The 9,771-nt window shown below is 43.0% G+C and overlaps 1 long non-coding RNA gene across 1 annotated transcript; it reads left to right on the forward strand.

Annotated features, from left to right (window-relative positions):
- The first annotated feature begins 884 nt into the window (after positions 1–884).
- Positions 885–6,231, forward strand: LOC143983447 (uncharacterized). The gene is made up of 4 exons (XR_013274612.1): positions 885–1,146; positions 3,962–3,983; positions 5,501–5,795; positions 5,958–6,231. It is a non-coding gene; the product is annotated as an uncharacterized LOC143983447 (long non-coding RNA).
- The last annotated feature ends 3,540 nt before the right edge of the window (positions 6,232–9,771 follow it).

Below are 9,771 nucleotides of genomic sequence, written 5' to 3' on the forward strand. Positions count from 1 at the left end.
TATCTGTGCCCATCTTTGCCCATCAGTGCCGCCTTATCTGTGCCCATCGGTGCCGCCTTATCTGTGCCTATTAGTGCCGCCTTAACTATGCCTATCAGTGCCCACCAGTGCAGCCTATCAGTGCCCACCAATGCAGCCCATCAGTGCCCACCAATGCAGCCCATCAGTGCCCACCAATGCAGCCTATCAGTGCCGCCTAATCAGCGCACTTCAATGAAGGAGAAAAATGACCCGTTTGCAAAATTTTATAACAAACTATTAAAACATGATTTTTTTTTTTTTTTTTTTTTTGCATCTTTTTTTGTTTGTTTAGCAAAAAATAAAACTCCGAGCTGTAACTAAATACCACCAAAAGAAAGCTCTATTTGTGGGAAAAAAATGATAAAAATTTCATTTGGGTACAGTGTTGTATGCCCGCGCAATTGTCATTCAAAGTGCATCAGCGCTGAAAGCTGAAAATTGGTCTGGGACTGAGGGGGGTTTAAGTGCCCAGTAAGCAAGTGGTTAAGAAACGCCCCTGTGAGTGAGTATGTAGAGTTTCTTTTACACTACATTTGTATTTACTCTCTACAATCACTTTTAACATTGTCGTGCCAGCCGAAATGATCAATTGTTTTCCCTACTCCTTGCCAAAGGGCGGATATGAGATTTGTCAAGTTTTGGCAACAAATGATCAAAGAACCTACAGTGGTGTGAAAAAGTGTTTGCCCCCTTCCTCATTTCCTGTTCCTTTGCATGTTTGTCACACTTAAAGTGGTTTTCCAGCCAAAATGTGACTTTTTAAATAAAAATAACCTATCATACACTTATCATACACAAGCTTAAAGCATTCTAGTAAAGTTAGTCTGTAAACAAAGGTCCGTTTTGTTAGGTTATTACAGCATTTTGTAACTTTATAAACTTGCAGCAGACTGTGGCCATCCTTGGTGTGGGCATCTGAAGCCAGACTGTATTTCTTCCTGGATCTCAGCCTTGCAAATCTCGCACATGCTCAGTGCTACACAAGCAGTGAAATAGGTTTCAGGTCAGGTTTCCATAGCAACGGCAGTGCCAGAGGAAGTTGCCGCCCCTTAGCTATGCAAACCCCTCCTCCCTCCAGGAACCAGGAAATATACTGCATTTATAACAGACACCAGCAGCAAAAAGGTAAGAGGCTTAAAAATATACTAATTGTAAACTAAATCATTTGCTTCTGTGCAGATATATCTACATAACAAGAGATATATATCTTGTTTTATATATATATATATGTATATATATATGTGTGTGTATGTATATAGATATATCTATATCTCTTGTTATACATGTATCTTATATATGTATCTCGTTATATATATGTGTGTGTGTGTGTTTCTCTCTCTCTCTCATATATATATATATATATATATATATATATATATATATATATATGTGTGTGTGTGTATATCTACACCCAGCGGCTACTTTTTTCTGTACAGCTTTTCATTAAAAAAATAATTGCAGCAACAAAATTAATATATGCGTTGTTCGATCACCACTTTGCTCACCCATTGCTGCCTGCCAGTCCCGCACTTACCCCATCCACGTCATGGCTACAGTGGCTTACCCCTGCATCTCCCCTGAGTCATGGCGTTTGCTGATTATCACGGCCAATCGGGTCTTAGGTAGGACTCCCACCCAGTTGTGTCTCAGAACCCTTTTCCCATGAATGACCAAGAGGAAATTAGTGTCACAATAACGATTTTAAATTTGCTAATGTCACACAAGTGGGTGGGCTTTGAGCACGGTGCTCTCTGCGCCATGGTCACCCTTTCTTGAAGCCTATTAGAGCCTTTGGGCTCTAATCCAATGCTTACAAAAATAAACAACCCCACGTTGTAATCCATGCATCCATCAACCTTCATGTAGATATAGGGGCATGGATATGGGGGTGTGGTGCGTTTGCCTCCATTATGGACCATTTGTTATGTGTGTGTTAAAATCCCTACTTCATATGTGAGTTCAGAGTTTTTAATGGTACAGATTTTAGAAAGGCAACATTTACTCAAATAACCACTATTTACAACCAAGGTATGCAGAATACCATCTCTTTATGCCCAACACATTGAAACTTCAAGCAGATGGGCTACAGCAGCAGAAAACCACACTGGGTGCCACTCCAGTCATCTAAGTACATGATGATATTGAGGCTACAGTTGTCACAGATTCACCAAATTTGGTCAATAGAAGATTGAAAAAATGTTGACTGGTCCGATGAGTCTCATTTTCTGTTGTAACATTCAGATGGTAGGGTTTTAAATTTGCATTAAAAAAAAAAAAGTGAAAGCATGAATCAATCCATCCTGCCTTGTATCACGGGGTTCAGGTTGGTGGTGGGGGTGTAATCAGGGCTGGTGCAAGAATTTTTGACACCCTAGGCGAAACCTCATTTTGCTGCCCCCCCCATTGGTTCTGCCCATGGCTCCACTGCCTTTGCAATATGTGACCCGCCCGACCATTACACACACACACTGACCCACCTACCTGACACATACACTGACCTACCTGACCATTACACACACTCACTGACCCACCTACCAGACACATACACTGACCTACCTACCTATTACACATACACTGACCCACCTACCTGACCATTACACACACACACTGACCCACTTACCTGACACATACACTGATCTACCTGACCATTACACACACACACACACACACACACACACACATACTGACCTACCTACCTGACACATACACTGACCTACCTGACCATTACACACACACGCACTGACCTACCTACTTGACCATTACACACACTGACCCACCAACCTGACACATACATTGACCTACCTGACCATTACACATACACTGACCCACCTACCTGACACACACACACATACACTGACCTACCTGACCATTACACACACACACACACTGACCTACCTACTTGACCATTACACACACTGACCCACCAACCTGACGCATACATTGACCTACCTGACCATTACACACACACACACATACACTGACCTACCTGACCATTACACACACACTGACCTACCTGACCATTACACACACACACACTGACCTACCTACCTGACACATACACTGACCTACCTGACCATTACACACACACCCTGACCCACACATTGAGCTACCTGACCATTACACATACACTGACCCACCTACCTGACACACAGACACATACACTGACCTACCTGACCATTACAAACACACACACACATACTGACCTACCTAGCTGACTTCTTATTTCCTGCACTACTCTTCCCCCCCCCCCTCCCTCCACAGCTCGCTGTAGATAGTGATCCTCCCTCCTCCTTACTTCTGCTTCATCGATCATTACATCCGGGGCTCTCCTCAGCACTGGGCGGTGTTGCTCTGGTGTCGGCTAACAGATGCTGCACCTCTCGATGCTCTGTTCTCCACCGAACCCCCGCCCCTCCTCCCCACACACACACACTGCTGTGAGCTTTTACTCTGTGAAGACATTGGGGGATTGGAGGCATACAGAGGTTGTGGCTGCGCCCTAGGCGACTGCCTACTCCGCCTAGTGGTAGCACCGGCCCTGGGTGTAATGGTGAGGGGTATATTTTCCTTGCCACACTTTGGACCCCTTAGTACCAATTGAGTATCATTTAAACACCACGGCCTACCTGAGTATTGTTGCGGACCATGTCCATCCCTTTATAGCTGCAGTGTCCCCATCTTCTGATGGCTCCTTCCAGTTCTACACTCAAAACGGTGCTGTGAAAGCTGTACATAATAAAGTGTCCAGTATGTATGTATTTATACCTATACACAAACACTTTTTGTTTCATTATATGTGCGTTACTATACATATTATGTGTGTACATATATACGTTTTTTCTTTACTAACTATACAAAATATAATTTTAGTTATTTCTCATTTAACCCAATTTATAATTTTTTGTGATCTAATAATTTTTTTTATTCTTACATCTAACAGATCTTACTGATAAAAAATAATGGTAAGTAACTTTTTAAATTTCGAAAACAAACTTACGTTTATAATGTAAAAGTTACATGTCTCTACTTCGTATTGTAGTCATGCATGAGCTTGTTTGGCTGTGCTTCTCCCGTTTTCAGCTGGTCTGAAGTCCGCTCTCTGCTGACATCACACAGATCAGTCCAGGCACCGTGTCATCTCGACTCTGGAAGTCTGGATGCGCCAGGTGCTTGGACTGCGAGCCATCTCAGTGGAGAACCGCTGAGTGACAGGCAGTAGCTCTCCGATTGGCTTGGTTCTCACGGATCCCCCTTGGCGATGTTTGATCGCTCTATTCTCAGTGCAAGGCACCGGTGGACAGATGCAGCATCGGTCACATGCTGCATCCACCTTGGTAAGTATAACGTACAAAAAAAATCCACCACAATTCTCTTTTAATGTTTTTTTCAGTGTGTGCCAAAAAATAAATGTAAAATCCACAGCTACAAATACAGTAGCTGGTGACTTAATCTATGGACACTTACCTGTCCAGTGAGGCTGCAATGTCTTTTCAGATCAGCTGTTGGTAGCTGCCGCCACCATGACCAGTATGAGAAACTGGCATTGAATCCATTGGGATTCATGGTCATATCCCTAATGTGCAAGCGCAAATCATGATGCACTCTCCAAATGTCATGGGGGCAAAGGAGGGAGGTTCTAACGTTTGATGTACCAAACATCGCCTATGTCAGATTGAAGTGTAAATATGTACCTGTCAAAAACAGTTGTGGGAAGGCAGATAAGTGTAGCTATAACTCCAATTGGAGCCTTGCAACTTCACAGCTAGTTTCCCAATGTGCATGCTTAAACCGTGTTGCGCTTTGACAATGGAAATGTTGCATGTAAAGGAGGAAGGGGGAGACAAACCTATTGGACAGACCATTTCTCGTACCAATGTTGACTGTGAAGTGTGGTCAAGGAAGCAAGACAGTTAATTCATTGTTTGATTTAAAAAGCCCTCATTTTATTGGCGTAGGTATCTAAGGGATGGGGTAGGTGAGAATACAGGAGGACATTGGATAGGGGGGGTTATTTTCTGAAGGCATTCCTGTAGGCATTACAAGTGCAATCTCTAAGTGTGTGTGTGTGTGTGTGTGTGTGTGTCCATAAAGAATTGTAAAATTGACAATGCTCTTGATAAGTAGAAAATATCTTTTAATGTAAAAAAATTATTATTAAAACATGGTGCAATACTGCCTCAGATTGAAGTTGAAACCCCCTCTGTTAGCAACTACATGGGAGAGTGTAAGCATTATTAGAAATAGCTTGAGGTATCATGAAGTGTAACATGTGTAATTATAAAATTAAATAAAAAAAGAACCATGATGAATTACTATCAAACATTATTTATTTAAATTAAAATAAAAAACATCTTTCTTTAAATACATTTTTGCCAAACAAGAATAAATATTAAATCAAAATTCGTAATAAAATTGATTTTATTTATTAACCTATAAAGGATAAATAGGTAAAGAAAATATTTTTTGGTTTATGCTACAGAGACAAATGTTGCTTGAGGAACTATGGTCACAATATACAGAGCCAGAAAACGATCCAGCGTTTCCATGTAATCCATTACAAAAGATTTTCATGCTTCAATCAACAGAAACTAAAGAGGAAGGTGAAACAGAACGTCTTGGGAATAGGAAATGGTGCAAGTGCAGAAAATGCATTCCAATATTACTGATAATCTATAAAAAAAGCCCAAAAAAAAAAAAAAAGTGATCTGTTGGCAGTGTATAAAAAAAATTATAATAATAAGCTGGTGTGGCGACATTCCTAGACTCCAGGACAGGTAAGTGTCCTAATATTAAAAATCTACAGCTGTAGTCTGTGTAGCTGCTGGCTTTTAGATTTCTGAAAAAGGTAGGCAGACCTACGATTTAACAAATTAAAAGTTCCAATATATAGTGAATTATTTGTTATGCAACTGTAATCATTTTTATTTATTTTTAAGACGATTGCGGAAGACAGCTTATAGAACGTTTACTGCATGGATCTATGGCTACTTGGGAAAGGGAAACCGGAGAGTCATCCCATCTTGTGCTGTTAATGCTGTACGAAACGCTTTGTTCCAGATCCCAACGATTCATGTCGAATTCATGTACTCTAATGCTTATGAAGCCTCAGAACTGGCCTTAGAGTAACATTCAATTTAAATTATTTTATATAATTTTTTTTACATTATGTTAAAAATGTTATGAAAAAAAAATAAAAATAGTAAAACTGAATGAGAATATGTATACCTTTTTTCATTTTTTATTTTATACTTACAAGGTTGTTAGATACCACAAACCAGAAATGGATATCCTAGTTTAAATAAAACATATTCGGAATCGGTCTCCTCTCTTGTCTTCCAGTATCAAAGGTATAAATTGTTCAACCATTGGGCTGTGCATTTCAGCATTTCTAAAAGAAGTATAAAAATAAAAAAAATAAAAATGTAAACTCCATAAAAATTTGGAGAATTGTAATATAAGAGCACCTGGATCATAAATCAAAACGGTATTGTCTACAGCAGGGGTGGATCCAGAGCCTAGTCTCAGGAGGGGCACTGCCAGAAAATATGTTTTTTGGGGGTAAATTTATCAGGGAAATTGCTGGTGTTAGCGATTCAATCATCACGGCGCCACGGTTGTTATGGTGTCAGGATGATTGAAGCACATTACTATTATTACATTGTTATAAAAAATTAAATGGTTCAACTTACCATAATGCAGAATCAGTGGGAGCCCCGAGCGTGTCACCTGCTGCTGTCACCTGCCATTGCGGATTGTCACTTGCCACGTCGCCTGTCACCAGATGCAGATTGTCACGCCACCAGATGCAGATTGTCACTTGATACGTCACCAGATGCAGATTGTCACTCACCACGTCCCATGCCACACGTTGCAGAGTGTCACTTGCCACGTCACCTTTCACCAGCTGCAGTTTGTCACATCCCATGCCACACAATGTGGATTGTCACTTGCCATGTCCCATGCCACACAATGCAGATTGTCTCTTGCTCTGTCCCAGGCAGCAGATTACCAGTCAAGCAACAGAGAGATGAAGTAATCTCTCTGCTGCCGTGGCTGCCTGCACACTGCAGTGAGGGCGGAACTGCAGGGATGCAGGGCGGGCGCCTGGCAGTGAGAGATGTCATCTCTTTTCTCCCCCGCCCGCCGGCTCCCTGATTGGCCAGCAGACGCTCAAATACTGTCAGTGAGCTGAGCCAAGCCACCCGCTGTCTCTCAACAGAGCCGCCGGCTCTCTCATCCTCGGCGACACCTGCCCGCCCACTCACATTCTCGGAGGTGGCAATTGTCCCTTTTTTTTTTTTTTTTTTTTTTAAGGCATTTGGATTGCAGATAGGCTTGTGTAAGCAGATAAAAGTCTGTTTACATATGCCGCTCTATAGAGGTGAATGGAGGATCCTCATGAAAAACAGACAGGTAGACCTCATCGGACCAATCGTGTGAAAGGGGCCTAAGGCTGCTTTCACACAGATGCATTGTGGTTTTCTTACATCTCAACTGACCTTGATCTTCACTTCTTCCTCAGGATTCCTGCAGCTGGTTGTGGCTGTCCCCCATGTGGCTATAACTGGTGGCTGCTGCTGGCTGTCCTCAAGGGCTGGTACTTCGGACAGGTGCTGGTACTGCTGGCTCTTAGGTCTGATTCACACCTATGGCATTTTTTGTGCTTTTTGCAGATTTGCTCTACAGAACGTGTTCCATTTCAATCCAATGTTAAATGGATGTGGTGCAAATTTGCAAAAAGCACAAAAAAATGCATAGGTGTGAATCAGGCGTTACTGCTGTTGGGCACTGCCTGCTGATACCACCGGCTGGTACTTGTACTGCTGGCTGGTACTGGTGGCGGTTACTGCTGTTTGATACTGGTAATGCTGCTGGGTACTGTTGTTCAAATTGTGGGTTCCCATGCGTTAGTGTGACAGAAAACAGAAGCATGCGGCTGCTGTAGAGAGCAGAAGCGATGCTTCATGTCATAGGCGGGAGTACATTTGGTATCACGCCACCTGAGAAGGAGCCAGCTGGCTTCCTCTAGCGAGGGCTCCATTCTTTGTGCTGATGCTCAAAGATGGAGGGTCGGGAACCCGCGATCTGGGCATGCTGACCCGACATCTCAGAGCAAGACATGGCGGGCCACATCAGAGTGCCAGCGGTTGGGCACCCCTCGAATAGCCCATTGAGCTTATGCGTAGAAAAAAAAAAATATTTTTTTTATAGTTGTCACCACACACTTCTGTGATAAAAAGTGTGACCAGGTGCACAACAAAGACTAATAAATTTCCACCCAAAAATATAGCTCCACTCACGAGAGAGAGAGATTTGTTTACTTTCTGGTGTGATATAGAAATACTAAATGTATGTATTCTTAGTGTAACGTGACCTTAGATATAATCTGACCTATAACCATATATTTAAAAAAAAAAAAAAAAACGCACACACAAATGTATGAGAATATAGAATTTTATTTCGAGAGAGAGAGAGAGAGAGAGAGAGAGAGAGAGATTGAGAGATCGAGAGATCGAGAGAGAGATCGAGAGAGATCGAGAGAGATCGAGAGAGAGTATTATTTAGCTTAGAGTAATGAACCTTTTTCATACTATATTTCTTAATTTTTAGTTTTCCAAAATCATTTGGATCTTCAACCTAGAGGATTAAAATAAAACAAAAATTAAATTATGAATTTAATAAAAATATATACACATTTGTGAATATTTTGTTCATTGCTTACCTGTAAATGGCGTAGACCAAGTAAAGATGAATTTCTACAGTCCAACAGCTTCTGCAATAAAAATAAATAAATTCACTGACTATATTTCATCATTCTATGATAAGGGGGTATAGAGACATAAAATCTACCTGCCCAGCACAGCACACGTCCCACCACCGCACATCTGACCCCACACCTCCCCCCACCACACATCTCCCATGTCCCCCAGCACAGCCCACCCCCCCACCACACATGTCCCCCCACCACACAGCACATCTCACCTCACACCACATATCTCCCATGTTCCCCAGCACAGCCCACGTCCCCCAAGCCCATGCCCCCCATCGCACAGCACATGTCCCCCAAGCCCAGCACATCTCATCGCACATGTCCCCCCACCACACAGCACATCTCACCTCACACCACACATCTCCCATGTCCCCCACCGCACATGTCCCCCCACATGTCCCCCCAACGCACAACACATCCCACCGCACAGCACATGTCCCATGTCCCCCCCATCGCACAGCACATGTCCCATGGAGGACAGTGTCAGTAGGGCAGAGGACAGTGTCGGTAGAGTAAATGGTGTCAGTAGGGCAGAGGACAGTGTCAGTAGAGTAAATAGTGTCAGCAGGGCAGAGGGCAGTGTCAGCAGGGTAAATGGTGTCAGTAGGGCAGAGGACAGTGTCAGAGTAAATGGTGTCAGCAGGGCAGAGGGCAGTGTCAGCAGGGCAGAGGGCAGTGTCAGCAGAGTAAATGGTGTCAGTAGGGCAGAGGACAGTGTCGGTAGAGTAAATGGTGTCAGCAGGGCAGAGGGCAGTGTCAGCAGGGCAGAGGGCAGTGTCAGCAGGGCAGAGGGCAGTGTCAGCAGGGCAGAGGGCAGTGTCAGCAGACTAAATTGTGTCAGTAGGGCAGAGGACAGTGTCGGTAGACTAAATTGTGTCAGTAGGGCAGAGGACAGTGTCAGTAGGGCAGAGGACAGTGTCGGTAGAGTAAATGGTGTCAGTAGGGCAGAGGACAGTGTCAGTAGAGTAAATAGTGTCAGC

Source organism: Lithobates pipiens, unplaced genomic scaffold (genome assembly GCF_037356315.1).
Source record: "Lithobates pipiens isolate NorthernLeopardFrog02 unplaced genomic scaffold, aLitPip1_a1.2 Scaffold_16, whole genome shotgun sequence".
Lineage (NCBI taxonomy): Eukaryota > Metazoa > Chordata > Amphibia > Anura > Ranidae > Lithobates > Lithobates pipiens.